Source organism: Cyanistes caeruleus, chromosome 8 (assembly GCF_971803275.1).
Source record: "Cyanistes caeruleus chromosome 8, bCyaCae1.hap1.1, whole genome shotgun sequence".
In the NCBI taxonomy this organism is placed as follows: domain Eukaryota; kingdom Metazoa; phylum Chordata; class Aves; order Passeriformes; family Paridae; genus Cyanistes; species Cyanistes caeruleus.
The window spans coordinates 5,191,796-5,207,236 of NC_141708.1; the positions used below are offsets into that span (position 1 = coordinate 5,191,796).

The 15,441-nt window shown below is 39.6% G+C and overlaps 1 long non-coding RNA gene across 1 annotated transcript in view; it reads right to left on the bottom strand.

The window, feature by feature from the left end:
- Nucleotides 1-15,441, bottom strand: part of LOC111930995 (uncharacterized) — a 110,186-nt gene that overhangs the window by 40,253 nt on the left and 54,492 nt on the right. The window contains exon 3 of the long non-coding RNA XR_015290234.1: nucleotides 1,524-1,604. This is a non-coding gene — a long non-coding RNA (uncharacterized LOC111930995). The remainder of the gene's footprint in view (nucleotides 1-1,523; nucleotides 1,605-15,441) is intronic.

Consider the following 15,441-nt stretch of genomic DNA (forward strand, 5'->3'; position numbering starts at 1 on the left):
TTGGAAAGTTTTCCTCATATGCACTGATTTAGAAGGTGAGTCACCAGCTAAACTCCCTAGCAGAGCTAAATTTCCTTGATTCCTCACACCTGCAAAGGCTGTGTTTGTCCATGTGCATGAGCCCTGTCCAAACATCTTTATCTCACCTGGCCCTCTCCTCATGCAGACAAGGGATTAAACCCTTCCCCAGGGGACTCAGTGGTGCTCAGACACATTTCTGTGTCTCACACACATCCAGCATTTATTCTGCTTTTATTCTGAGCATGGACAGACTGGGCACCAGTACCTGCTGCTAAAACTCACTCATCTCATGCCAAGAGATTTGACAGCTTTTGGTGCTGCTTTTCCTTCATGTTTTCAGGTATGGTTCAGCCAAGTCTCAGAGCATTTGTTAAATCAAGCATTTACTCCCATTCAGGCTCTCTCCCTGCTTATCTTCAGTAGTTTTCTACTATGGTGTTGCAGATCTTCTCAGTTCTTTATTCACAGCCCCACAGAACAACAAAACAGATATTGACAGAAATCTCTACTGCTGACATATGTGTTTTCCACTTTGCTAATTGCAAAAAAGCAGCATTTTAGCTCTGCAGAGCTGAAGTGGTGCTTTAGCTATTGATTTCTATCCAAAACACTCCCCTGGATTTCTCACCAGAGCCCAATCTTCCCAAACAACATGTAATTACGTGTTGCAGACAACACCCCTCCAGTATGGCTCCAAGTGAAATCTGGTTTTGTGAGAAATCCCATACAAAATCCTATCTCTGAATTAAAAAAAAATAAAATAGATAATTTCACACATAACCATCTTTTTCTAAGCATTCCCATATTTATTCAAACTCCCTGTATTTGCCTGTTACTTTGAAAAAGAAAAGTACATGAAGGGATGCAGCAAAAGCATTGGCCTAATTTGATTTCTTGGTTTAGACCAGAGAAATGTTACAGAGTTCAGTGGAATTGATTTTAAAGAATGTCACTATAGGAAGAAAGCACAGGTATGTTTTATTAGAGCCTCTGAGCTCCTAGACACACAGCAGTATTAATAACAGGGTAAAGTGATCTGTGAGATTAATTTGCAGGAGAAATTTGAAGAAAATCTATGGGAAGTGTACAACCAAGTCCACACGCTAAAAACAGTCATGATTTTCAAGCTGGGAAGTTAAGGACGCTTCAAGAGCTTGTTTTTAGGGAATGGCATAATAACTTCATAAATAACCAAGAGAATATACATTACTACTGTGATTTTTATTCTCAATAAGTGCAAAGATAAAACCAAACTGCAAGAGGCCAGAAGTAAGGTAACAGACATCAGGAAACTGCTTAAAACCCTTAAAACTTTCTGAAACTAGATATGCACTGTTGGATAAAACTCAGTACTGTTTAGGGGTAAAAGAAATAAAAAGGAATTAACTTGTTTGGGGAACAAGAACACATCTTTTAGCTGGATTTAGCATGGCAGATCTGAAATAAACTTCTAGATGTGCCCTGATGAACAACTACAAGGGCACAGGAAAAATGTGCTTTACCTGCTCATTGCAAAGACACTGCCTTTAAAAACATGGCCCAAACTTCTTCTCTCAAAGTTGTTGTAGCAGTTCAAGACAGAGCTGAAAACAGATGATAAAGAGCACGTTGGCACTGCAGAAGAGTAACAAACCCACAAACTGCAGGAACATTATTTTGACTATATACTGCCAAAAGTTCACTGGCTTTCTGCTGTCAAGAAGTGTTGTAATGATTCCATTTTCACTTTATCCTTGTCTCATTAAAATGAATACTGAAAAGACTCACTGCCTAAACTCCCCTGGATCTTGGTCACTCTCTCTATTGTTGCTACCCACTAAATGTACAAATTCATTAGCATCATTTCAGCAATAAATAACAGAATCACCACAGAATCCCAGAATGGTTTGGGCTGGAAGGGACCTTAAAGCCCACCTAGTGCCACCCCAACCATGGCAGGGACACCTTCCCCTGCCCCAGGCTGCTCTCACCCCTGTCCAACCCAGCCTTGGGCACTGCCAGGGATCCAGGGGCAGCCCCAGCTGCTCTGGGCACCTGTGCCAGGGCCTGCCCACCCTCACAGGAAACAATTCCTGCCCAATATCCCATCTAACCCTTCATGTCTATCATCCAGTCCAAGGTCCTGGTCATTTTCCAGGGACTTCACACACCTGCACTCCAGGAACTTGTCCCTAGAAGATTCCAGCACGTTATGATCTCTTTGCTGCTTAGCTGTTGCACACTGAGCTTTTCCCTGTTGCAGAGCTGACAGGGAGTATTCAGTGCCAAAGATGTCCCATAAATAAGATGGACTGTGTGAGTGCCATCAGTGCATCCTGCAGGCATAGTCAGCACGGCTGCTGCACACAGGCTCACACACAAGAGGCTCTCCAGGTAGATTTTACTGCTGTTAGGTGTGACAAATGCTCCAGCCCTGAGCAGGAGGTGCTTACCAGCCTGACACTATCAGGAGAGCCCTGGATCACATTCAGCACTCAATTCTATATTTCATGATAAACTGTTTTTCTTTCATTTTCTGGCTTAACATTACTGGCAATGGTTCAAATACAAAAATATTCTCAGAAACTCCAACAAACATAATTTTAACAGAATAAATACAATGATCATCTTTGTTAATGACTGTTTTTCTCTGACTCCAAAGATTCAAATGTGATCTGCTATTGAAACAGTTTTTTGCTCTGCCAGCACAGCTTTTGTTTCATCTTCCTGGCTCCAAAAACTCCAAGGTTCATTGCAACACAAATCTTCTCACAGGCAGAGCTTGAGAGGTCCCCTCAAGATTTTCTGGCTGGCAGAGCCACAGCATTTGCCAGGATGCTCAGGGCTGCCTCCCAGCCTCCTTTTTATTTACAAGGGATTCCTCTCTTTCAATATAGTTGTTCTGTGTTTCATTTGCTTCAGCTCTCATCTCTCCCCCAAAACTCTTCAAAAACAAATTTATACATGCATGTGTATGTATTTTCTTGTGTAAGGCTTATATATGAACAGGCTTTGAGCAGCCTCGTCTGGTGGAAGGTTCCTTGGCCATGGCAGAAGGGTTGGAACTCAGGGGATTTAAGGTTCATTCCAGCCCAAACCACACAGTATTTCCATGATAGATGTGTGAACATTACATAGCATATTATATAATGCCAGAATGCAGAGGTACATAAACCTGACATGACCAAATTTCAACACCAAAACATACCTAGGCCTGTGTATGTTGCTGCACAGGATTTCTATACCAAATTCTACCAATCATTTTTTGGTCTTTTCAATCACTTTTGCTAAAATATTGCCTTAAGGAAGAAAACTTTCAAGCATATTTTTTTTTGCCATATGAATTGTCCTCGAGCCCATTTGCTCTTCTTTCAAATCTGCCCACTCTCCCAGTATAAAAAAGAATAGCACTGGCATTTAGGATTTATTTCACAGTGAGCTCCCTGACTTTCCTGCTCAGGGAAGGTGCAGCCTTTCACAAAAATCTTCTGGAATTCTGCATCTAGGTCCCAGCACCAGTTTCAAGGTGTAAAGGAAGTCCTTATTCATCAGTCCTGAACAGTTTAGACATGCATACACTTAGACAGCAGTGTGTAGAAGTAAAGAAGTAAAAGTATAACAGAAAGGAAAAAAAAAAAAAAAGTGCAAACTAAATTTGGAAACCAAAAGCTTTTTTGGAAATTTTGGAAAATAAAATCCAGACTAGTCAGGAGCTCAGATATGTGCACCAGCAGAATATGCAACAGGCCAGTGTGGGTTCAAACAGGTGTGTGACAGAGGCAGATTTATTTCCTCCCCTGTAAACCCACAGTTTCTCTGAAAGAAAATAAGATCTTGGGTTTTTTTTCCTCTGAAAAAAAAAAAAAAATCTGTAGATAGGGATCTACATATTATGGAGCAAACTAGGATTAAAATCTCTGTTTGAAACAGTCTTTCTGAACCAATTCTCTCTTTCAGTATCTCTTTCAGTGACAGAAAGTGTTTAAATTATTATGATAGTAAAGCAATGCTAGACAGAAGAAACATCTGCTCCTGTTGGCACACTTCACTGCAAGTGCGCTCTGGGATGAGTTTTTGGCACTGGGGATAGAGAGGAGCATTTGTCTTTTCAGTGAGTAGAAGCTGGCCATTTTCTGCCACTTTTCACAACACTGTTAGTCCTGTACTGCTGCATTTCCTTTCTTCCCACTGGCAAATAAACCAGGGAATTGCTTACTCACGGGCAGTGGGGTAAGGGTTGGCTTCATTAATGCGCCAAGGGTACAGGTGGATTTCACACATGATGAAAACCAGGGGATCTTCAGCTCTTTCCTGCTCCTTTATTCATAAGGATTATAGACAGCAAAGCAGCAGCATGCTGCAGTTAGCAGGAAAGCTTCATTCCTGCAGACACACACAGTTCTGAGACAGAGCAGCAGCGGGGCTCTGTAGTCTGCTCCCACTGCAAAGTGGAAAGTAAATTAAAAGCTTGAGTACTCTTCTTCCCCAAGGCATTCCCTGCAGCTGAGAACAAAAGAAAATCTCATCTTTCTTGACATGAGGTAGAACCTTTTTTTAAAAAGAGAAAAAGATCTTATTTTACTCCACCTTTCCCCTCAGTGGACTTTGCTGTCTTGGACATTAAACACAGCTCTGACTCGCAGCCTCCCTGCCCAGCTCGCCATGGGCTGCTGCTGTGCACACAAGGAGGGAAGAGAGGGAACAGAGGTGAGAAAACCTCTGTGCTTCAGTCAGCAGAGCTGGTGCTGTTCTGTAGTGCCCGAGGGAGAGCCTGGAGTGAGCCAGAGCTGAGACTTGCAGGGTTCACGGCTCAGCCTGAACACGAGTCTCATCCGCGCCTGCTGTGAAATGTTACCGAGACTCAGCACGATCATCTCCTCACTTTGGGGTTTTTGGGTCAGAGTTGAAACGTTTCTCATTTGATGACTTCTGAAACTGGAATCCTGCTTTCTATGTGAATGTCTGTTGAAATTCCTGTCTCAGCTGAGGTCTGGGTAACTTTTTGGTGCCTACGTGAACAGTGTTCCCAAAGTGATGTTACCGATTTGCAGACATTTCACTATCCAGGTTTTCATTTAATCCTTGAGACTGAAACAATTGGCCTCAACCCATCAATCCAGCCTGTCCAGATCCCTCTGCAGAGCCTTCCTGCCCTCCAGCAGATCCACCCACCTTGGTGCTGTCTGTGAACATCCCAACCCTGAGTGCAAAAGCAGGGAGCAACAGGTGGGAATCGGTTCAGGAAAAGCTGACCAGCCTGATATTTTTCACCAAGGAATGTGATGGAATAAGATGATCCTCTGTGTAGGACAAAATTTCCAGTGGAGGGCATTTGAGGATAAATATGCTGTGAAAAACACCAGGGCCTGTTTGGCTGGGGGTGGGAAGGCTAATGGGGTACAGCTGCTCAGCACAGATCTCTCACCTTACTCGAGAGACAACTTTGTGCCTTCAGAGGGGAGCAAAGAGAATTTCTTGCTTCTTAAATTCTCTGAGCAATACTTAAAGGACAGAATATACAGAACATTGCTGAGCCTAGGGAACGACTTAGGTCACTTGAAATTTAGAGCTTCTGAAGTGTGCTAAGTTATAGCAGCTGCTGCAGAGCCTTTTTCTCAGCAAAGAATGCCCAAGTGCCTGGTATTCCTCATCCACTGGTACCTGTTCTGCACTTCTTTCTTCCCTTTCTATTCCTCATCCTCTCTCCTCTTCTCCTTGTTGTCCTGGAGATTCTGGATGTCCCTGTGCAGGGATCTGGCAGGAGCCATTGTAGAAGCAAAGAATGCCCCAGGGCCCTGATGTGCTGGGAGTTTCAGATTAGAATTTTGGGATAAGATGCAGCCCCCTTGCCACAAGGGACTCTGTCTCATCCTAACCACTCAATGCAGTGATTCCTCCCAGGCAAAGGATCTGTTGCAGTTCTGTTCTCTGAATATGTATTTCTGAAAAATCCTGTCATAGCCAGAGCTCGGTGTGTTTGCTGAGTGTTTCCTCTGCTGTAAAACACTTATTTGCACATTTCATGGGTTAGGTCTAGAACAAACACCTTGAGAGATGAAAGAGCATCACCAGAACAATATACTTGCTGCCACCTACAGAAAGCAAGCTGAGACTAACAATGAGACTGGAAGCACTGAGACAGAAAATAACTCAGGGCTAAGGACAGAAACCTTCAGAACACTGGCAATATCAGAGGCCAACTTGGATAAAATATTAAGAAATAAGTGATTGGCTTGAGATTAAAAAAAACCAACAAAACTCACAGTAGCCCAGGTCTAAAGAGTTATGAAAATTCATAGGATGGAGCTGGCCACACTGTAAGATGTTTCCTTTGTAAAGAGCAGCTGTATCATACTGGGAAGGAATTTTCAGTAATGAAATCCTCATGGCTGCTTCAAAGGACGTTAAAAGTTATTTTAAACCACATAGAGATGTTTGTTCATTTAAACACAGCTTGGTTTCCTAAATTCAGATGGATTTGCAAGATACATATTGTGTATTCAATGCAGCACAGCGCTGTTAAGGATCTTTGAGAAAAATGGGAGATTAGCAGCAGCTTTTCAGTGGAGAAAAAAATAGGCACTACAAAAACGTCCATAAAATCAAATAAACAGCAGAAGATTTTAAAATACAGAGCACATACACTTATGTGTTTACAGGAGATACAGCTCGAAAGAAAACACTGAAGAGGCGTGAGGAGTCAAAAAACAAGCAAGTGAAGATGAAGTATGATGTCTCTCTGATTTTTATAAATATCTGCAAGACATCAGTACAGACAATGATGGACAAAGAATCCAAAAGGAATTTTTACAAACAACTCACTCTGAAACATGAGGAAATTTGAAGTCACATTAACGGACTTGAGCTGATCAAAACCAAACAGAAATTGGAATAAAGGTCCAAGGAGAAAATATCAACAGAAATTTCAAATGAAACAGTGAAGTAAATTTGAAGTTATTTATAATGGGTCGTAAGAACAGTGGTGGACAGGGACACATGTTAGATTTGACACATGTCAAAGAGGAAATGTGGATTTTTTTCCTAGGTGTTCAGCTATGAGTTTTGTGCAGAACATCCATCATTCATCTCACAAACAGTTTAGATCCTATATTTTTTCTAGAGCTGACAGAAACTTTTCCAATAAGTGATTTTCTCACCAAAATATCATTTTTTTTAATGCAGCATGAGTGTTATACAAATACTGAAACCACAACATATTTTTGTTGATCAGAAAAATCCTCAGGAGGATTTTTCTGATCTAAGATAGAATTTCCTATCAGAACAAGCTGTGAATAAAAATAGTTCCATAGTAAATTTTAGAAAAGAAACACCTTGCTGAGTGTTTTGGATAAACAGCACTTTAAATGAAAAATGGGGGATATTAATTATAATTACCAGTGAATAAGAAAACTCCTCATTATCTACTGATAAGAAATAGTCTGTAACCAGCTTTCACTGGAACCTCAAAACATGGTTTAACAAATCTGTAGCTTCAAACTTTTCTTCCTGCAGGAAAGAGCTCCATTCCAATAACAAAGTACTGACTAGAATGTGAGCCCATCACCCACAAGATACACTTAGATCAGAAAGCTGTTATTCTTCTGATCTTTAATAGGTTTTATCAGCATTTTATAGTTTAAAAGAATTGATTTTCTTTGCATTACATTTTTAATAAATACATTTTATGGCAATACCTAGTCAATGCACCAGCTGAAAGATCCACAGATCACAGAGATAAGCACGCTTGAAGCAATCAACTGCCTCCTCTCACAGACTAGAACCACCTTTCATCATTTTAATTCCTGAGAATTTCAAAGAACCTCCATGAGAAAATGTCCTTAAAAAAGGAGCTTTTGAACTCCCCCTTGTACCAGAATAATTTTCCAGGCAGAGCCCCAGCTGATGTCAGACACCACCTGCACCTGGGTGCTTGAAACTGCCAGGCCCAGGAGGAAAAGGGTTTAAATTAATTAATTTCTAGACTTTAAAAGGAAGACATAATGGTGAAACTGTGGCAAAATATCAGCAGAATTACTTTTTTCCTCCAGATATCCCAGACTGGCAGTATTTTTATTTTGTTCCAGATCTCCACAACGCCTCTGCAGACCACTGCAATACCAATTCTCATACACACTCCTGCTGAGCTGACTCAGGAATCAAATGTCCATTTTCTGAAACCCAGAACCATCACAGAAAGAGCAATGGAGGCAAGATGTGGAAGCAACAACATAAACTCATCAAATCATTTTTAGAGTACTACAGAGCTGTGCTGAGTAGCACGAACACAGCCAGAGTCATCCCCTAGGAACAGAAAAAAGGTTTCTGAGGCGCAAAAGCATCAAATTTCTGTTTTCCAATAGAAATAAGGGCAAATCTGTTTTCAAAGAGATGAGGTTTTGTCTATTTTCTTCTCCAATACAAGTCTTGTCTTGTCCTTGCTTTGATCTGTTCATTGTAACAAAGAGTGAGCACCACTAAACAGCGTTGTAAAAACAGGTGAAATAACAGCTAGAAAGATGAATTCTGTGTAATGCCAAGATAGCTGATTATTCAGGGGAAAGTAGGCTACAGAATTCACCCATTCTGAGTGCTCCATTAATTCAGAGTACCTGACCTGGTGATCTCTTGTTAACAGTTAAAAGGACACAAAAAACGTGAAATCCTTTTCCTGAGGAAGCCAATCAAGCTCAACTGATCAAGTAGCCAAAATCAGCGCTGGCAAATGTGATGGAACACAAAAACTCATCCTCTTCTGTCCTTAGAAAGGTAACATGGCATAACTGAACTTGGCTGAAACCAATCATTCCAATTTAAGGAACCAGGGTCAAAAAACCCCCACCAACATCTCAGTAACATTGTCCTGTGCTTTGTTTGGCTGGTGCTGCTTAACCCTTGACAATCATTTTTAATTTAGAAAATTCCCAGATCCCCTTTTCACCTGTTGATCTCACTGAGTCTGTTGTCTTCTCCTTTTTTGTATTCTTTGAATTACGTTAACAGCAAAAATCATTATATTATTGCTCTCTACCCCAGCTGGGGTCAACACAGAGAGAAGGAAACACAATTCCAAACACATAAATCTGCTGCCCACTAAATTTCTCCATTATTATCACCCTATTCCTTGCTATAATTTCTTCATTATTTCTGCTATCCTTTTCCCTCAACATCAGGAAATATTAGGTGCAGCTTTTTCCCCATTTCTCTTCCTAATATTGAAAGTCATATCTTTTTTGATAATGTAGTAAATCTAAAGCAAAAATTATGTCCCCTTTAGGGCAAACATGACAGCTTGCTGTTCACAGAACCGAGTAAAAGTTAGTACCCATCAATCAGTTTTCTGAAAACTGAGAGTCTTTTTATCAAAACTATACAGCTGCAGTTTCTGAGAAATAAAACAATGAATAATATTATGGCACTAATTAAAGCACTTGGAAATGAGGGCAGAGACAAAAAAGAGTTTCTTTGGCCCTTAGGTTGTCCATATAAACATACAGACTATGGAAGTCAAACTCCTTAGTCATCAGATTTTACTCCCTATTTTTCCTGTGAAAAGGAAAAGTCTGTGAAAAGTCTGGTTGCAGACAATCACAATAAATGAATCTAAAGATAAACTATCCCAAAGCAATGAGCACAGTTCTTACAAACAGAAATTTTAGAAAGTATTTTCTTCTGTTTTGAGAGCTGAGAAAGATCACAGGGTCACGTTATAATCATAGGAATAAGGTTCCCAACCCTAAATGAGCTCCTTATGGAATGCAAGTACAAAGCAATAAAATACTTTTTTTAATTTTTGGTATCATTAATAGTTTCAATTTGTATTTTACACAATCATCCAACAAAGGCTTGTCCACTGAGAGATAGCTAAAAAAATAGTTCATCTAAAGAAATAAACCAAGATTAAAAAAAAAGTTGATAAAGGTGGATTTGCTTCAGTGACCCTGGAATTTCACACTGAGAGACCACATTTTATGCCAAGGGCTTAGGTTAGTCATAAAGAAAGTGTGAGTTTTGTTTGGAAGACATTTTTTTAAAGCAAATTGTATTTATCTGATCCCTCTCAGTTGACTGAAAATCTATGAATAGAGACATTTATTTTGCTGAATACAGGAGGTTTAGGAAACATGATTTTCTTGTTTGAGATTCCAACCACACTTTTCATCAAAAAATTCCCTAAAAAATAAATTCCATCTGTAGATTTTCTCCCAAGGCCATAACAAATTAAGTTTCTTACTATTCCTCTGCTTGCTCTCCGGTTTTATTTTTACTTCCCTGGTTTTTCTCCTCTAACCACTGACACCTCTTCCATACAGTGATGGAAGTGAGGGGTGGGAAGGCAAGTGGAGATTGCAAAACTATTAAATTCCAATCCCAGCATTTACATGATGACAATCCCTTGGCCTTTTTCATCTTTGACCCATTTAATTGTTCATTACTTTCAAACAAGTGACAGATATCCAGTATGTGCATCAGCTTTAAGGAGATTTGTGGTTGCCAATAGATCAAAAAATATACATTCTGGAGGCCACCTAACTCTGGTTTAATATATTAAAAAAAAAAAAAAGATTTATATGGCATTTAGGGTAACCCTATGAAATACAGTAGGAATGATGAGACTTTGCCTAGATACCACCAGATTATGACAATAACAAGCCAGCAGGATGTAATAAGAACAAGTTAGCAGGAATAAGTAACTGCAACACTCACTGAGCAGCAATGTGAAATTTGTCACAGTGGTGATTATTTATATTGCAGCATCAAAGTAGCAGCACTATGATTAAAGTCCTGTTACAGAATTCGGTTTTAATAAGAGCTTTAACCTTTAGCTTGTTGGAAAAAAACACCATTAGAATGGCAAGAAGTCAGAATAAGAAGTCTGAGTGGTATTTTAAACTATGTTTTTATGGTGGCTGGATGAAAAATTTATTAAGACATCAAGCATTAAATCTTGTAAAATATTTTTAGGGTTTTCACTGTGTTTGTTAAAAATAGTTTAGTGCAAGGAAATCAAGAGCATTTTGACCATCAAATCAAGGCCAGTCGAGATCAGCAGTCAAAGTTTGGCTCCATGGAAGTTTTCCCCTGCAGCATTAGTTATACATCACTGTGTTTCCTGTCTTGCATTTTAGTCTCATATTCAGTGTCACAAACCATCATTATAATTTCAGGGATATCAGCTGTGTTAAGATAAAATGATTTCACAAATGTGTGGAATATTGTGGCAGCCCTGTCAGTGAAATTGCTACCTAGGAACAGAAGGGTGATGTGAAAGGTGAATTAAAAAGAGCAAATGCTGGAATGCACCTTCTAAAGAGGAAAATAAAGCACTGCTGGTCCCTCTACAGGCAATACAGACAGGAAGGTGTGCACAAATATTTCCTTTTTAGCTTTTATTTCTACACCTTTAGGCATAGAAATGTTTGGGGGTTTTTTTATTTATTTTATTACATAGTAACATCACACACTAATATTAATGTCATTAAATAGACCTTTGCTAGTTAATTGTAATTTGGGCTACCACATCCACAGTCCAATCAAATAACCTTGGAAAATGTAATATTGCAGTGATATGGGTGGAAGCTATAAGGAAACTGTGGAAATGGTGGAAATTTTGAAATGTTGCAGGGTCCCAGTTTCAGCCCACGTGGGATTGAGAGCTATTCTGCTTTTTGCACAACTTTCCTTCAATGTCCTTCATGATTAACAAAAGGGCCTCTGCAGCTGGTGTCTCTCAGCAGAGAAAAGAGACTCAAATCTCTTTGAATAAAGAGAAGAATAGCTTCTCTCTATTAAATATAGTCCAGAAACAGGAGTAGGTGTTAAGGAGGAGAACACTGTGACATTGTGACATTCAATAGCACCACACTGAATTGAGGCAGCATGATGAGACACAGCCCACAGACACTGGTCACTGCCACTCTCAGAAATGACAGTGGGAAAAGATTTCCAAGATGTATTTTCATCTCTCACACTCAATAGAGAACAGTGATCTTGACTCCCACATACCTGACACAGTGCTGGGCGATGATTTGAAGAGAAAAGAATGAAATATTATCTCACTTTGAGAAAACAGAATTACTTTTGAAAATGTCATGGTTTGCAGCAACTATACATTGATTTCTTTATTACCATTAAACCATGCCTCCACATTTTGTAAATCAAATTAAAAGCACCACAGTGGAAATTGCTTTTCACCACTCCTAATCATTTCAGACCCTGGGTCAAATAAAATAATTTTTCAACAAACTTTTCATTAGACCTTATTATGCTTTACTATAGCTTTTGCTTCTGTGGTGCTTCACATCCTTTTCTCAAAATAAGAAAAAAAGGGAGTTATCATAAAACAAATGTGGATTTTGTGGTCAAAGTGCTGGGGAGAGCCCAGGGAATTACACTGACTTGGGAAAAGGCAAGATGAAAACAATCTCTCTGCTGGTCAAGCAGGGTTCTTGCCCTTTCCTTTCTCTGTAACAAGAGCTCATTAACTGCTTGTTTTTAATCACCCCTGCAGCACCTTTGCTGCTCTGTTTCTTGTCACATCACCAGGGCTTGGGTGATGCAGCAGATCCAGGACCCTGGAGCTCGAATAGCGAGCTGGGACTTCCAGGGACTGTGACATTCACATAATTTTCCCAGTTTCAATTAGTTTTTGATCTAATGCAGTTGTTTCAGGGTCTGTTTGGAAAACTGAAGGAGTGGAAACAGGTTCAATGGGGTTTCAGTAAAAGGCTGCAAGCTCTGTTAGGGACATTTCCAGTGGCATAATGAGCTGCTCTGAGCTGTCTGCTCTGGCTGGCCCTGTGAGTGATCTGTGAGCATCAGCTTTTTATCATTCTCCTGAAACCCATTTGTAAATCCTCCTTTTTCTTAGTCGTGGTTCTATTTGCCAGTAACTCACCCTCCTTAATGGAACAAGGTGACTTTTAGGGATATTAGAAAGAGATTTGTTTAAAACTTTAGAAATAAAGCACAGAAGCTGGGTATCCATTCTTCCCTTTAGAGCATGCTTAGATAAACAGGGCCCAGAAGTCAACAGGATAATTATAACCCACTTTGATAGATTATGGGTGGAGAACATTAATCACTGGTTAATCTTGGCAGATATGACACAACCTTACCACATCACAAACTTAAAATCTTAGTGCAGTACGTACAGCAAAGCATTTACAAACCTACACCAGAAGACAAAAGAAAGGAAGAAAAGAAAAAAGATCACAAATTTATTTCCAACTTCAGACGAGTAAAAGGTCTTGTATTCTCATTTGGTTTGAATATAACTTGTAATAACAATAAATGTTTCATGCCAGGGGCAATAGACTTACACAGCACTTGCTGTAGTATCTCTCATTTCTTTCCTCTTGACCCATGCTCATATTTGCAAGGCAGATACTTCAGGGACTACCCATGTCTGCAAGCTATAAAATGATGTCAGGTTTGCAGCCAACATCCATCTTCCTTAAAAATGCTCACTATTCTTCAGCAATATTCCCAATTACTAACTCAGGGCAAAGCTTTACAGCATTTTGGTTGCATTGTGGAACAGAGCTGTAAAATTATTTCCCTAAGAGGATTCATTCCCATTAGTGGTGTATTTACTGTTGCCACCACATGCAATCAAATCACCATTTATATAAACCTTCCCTTGCAAATCAAGTGTTTGTATTCAGCAGCCCTCAAGCTGTGGCTGCTGTCACTGTGAAAATAACAAAATAGGAAATTCTCCTGGGATGCTGGCTCCTGGAGTGGGTCCAGTGGTGGGCTACAAAGATGCTGAGCCTGGAAATTCTCTGTTATTTGGATGAGGATATAGAGAATGACACTACAGATTCACATCTGTGCAGACACATCCACCTCTTGGCAGCTCCATCCAAATTTGTCCTGCTTCAGGATCTGCTCATTTGGTCTCTAAAACAATTAACCATTCTTTACTAGATTAAAAACAAAGGGTTGCTTTGTACCCTGTCCAGTAAAAAAACAAAACTACCTTGCAGGAAACTGTGCAGATACTGAAATTACATCTAAAGAAGAAGATTAAAAGCATCTGAAATTTAAAAAAAATCCCCATTTTGTCTCATACAGCTTTTCAACATTGCTTTCCAAGATATCACATTTTACAGCCAGCCAGTATTACTTTATTTATATCCTATTACAAATGGCATTCAATTTTAAACATCTGCAAGGTGTTAAGCATCCTCAGTAAATTTCTGAGTAAGCTCAACTCCCACCAGCTACAGATGGAGAGGAGGGGGCTGAGAAGTACATTGCAGGAGTCATTCTTGAGTACATTTAAATTTAATTCCATTTTGAGAGGTGTTGTGTTTTGGGGCCACCAAATCACTCTCCACTTTTAGAAGGCTGACTCTTACAGCAGCTAAAAGCTACACTTCAGCCTCTCCTCAAGGTCTGTACTTCTCAGTACTTTGTATTTCGTTCAGAAAGTCCTAAGTATAAAAGCCACCATAAAATCAACAAAACCAGCACAAAGCTTTTATTTTTATTTTCTTCTTTTTTTTCTTTCCCTCTGGGTTTGACTCAAAAGCTCCCAGCTTTTGGAATTTGATGACAACTTGCACCAGTGGGTGAATTATACATGGGTGATGTGGATAATTCAGATTTATGCAGGACATTGGTTGTTTCTCACTACAACTCATTGCTTGTGCTTTCCATTGGCTGAATAGCAATGTGCTCCTGCTGGATTAGGTTAGGGGTTGAAGACAAATAAATAAATTTTCAAGATACAGACTCTTGTTGAATGTATCCTTGAAAATTTCTGGGAGATATGTCTCACATAGGGACCTGTAGAGTTTAGTAGTACTGAATTACAGGAAGAATTTCTGTACAACCTGAAAAATAAAGTAAAAAAATTCACATTTTCCATTAACTCTGTTTAAGCAGATAGGGCTAGGCCAGTCTAAGACTAAAGTAACAATATTAGCACTTTGAGCAGCTTTAGGAAAACATGTTTGTACTTGACACAACTGAATAGACTGACAACTTTGTGAGCCACTGCATACCATAAACTACAACTATAATATTCCTCTCTGGAGATTTTAGCAATTTATGAAGTTAAAATATCATAGCAGAAGCTTCAAGATGCACTCCACAGTGCCAAGCACATCCCAGTCCTGATCCCTGCCTGGGGAAGAAGGTTGTGCTCATTAAGAAGATCATAGAACATGAGAATCTATCTTGTAAGGTTTGTAAACAACTCCATGAGTTATCCTCAAGTCAGAATCTTTCTAGAGATCAAAGGAGCTCAAGATATCAAAGCTCCTGCTACACAAGGGAGGTTTAGAATATAATCGACATTCTGAGCAGCAACACAAAGGCTCAGGAGCCAAAATGCACCTTCCCAGCTCTCCAACTGCTTGGGATAAATTTTGTCTCAGCAATTATTGAGCAGAAGAGATCTGGGATCAGTTAGTGTTTGTTTGGGGTTTTTTC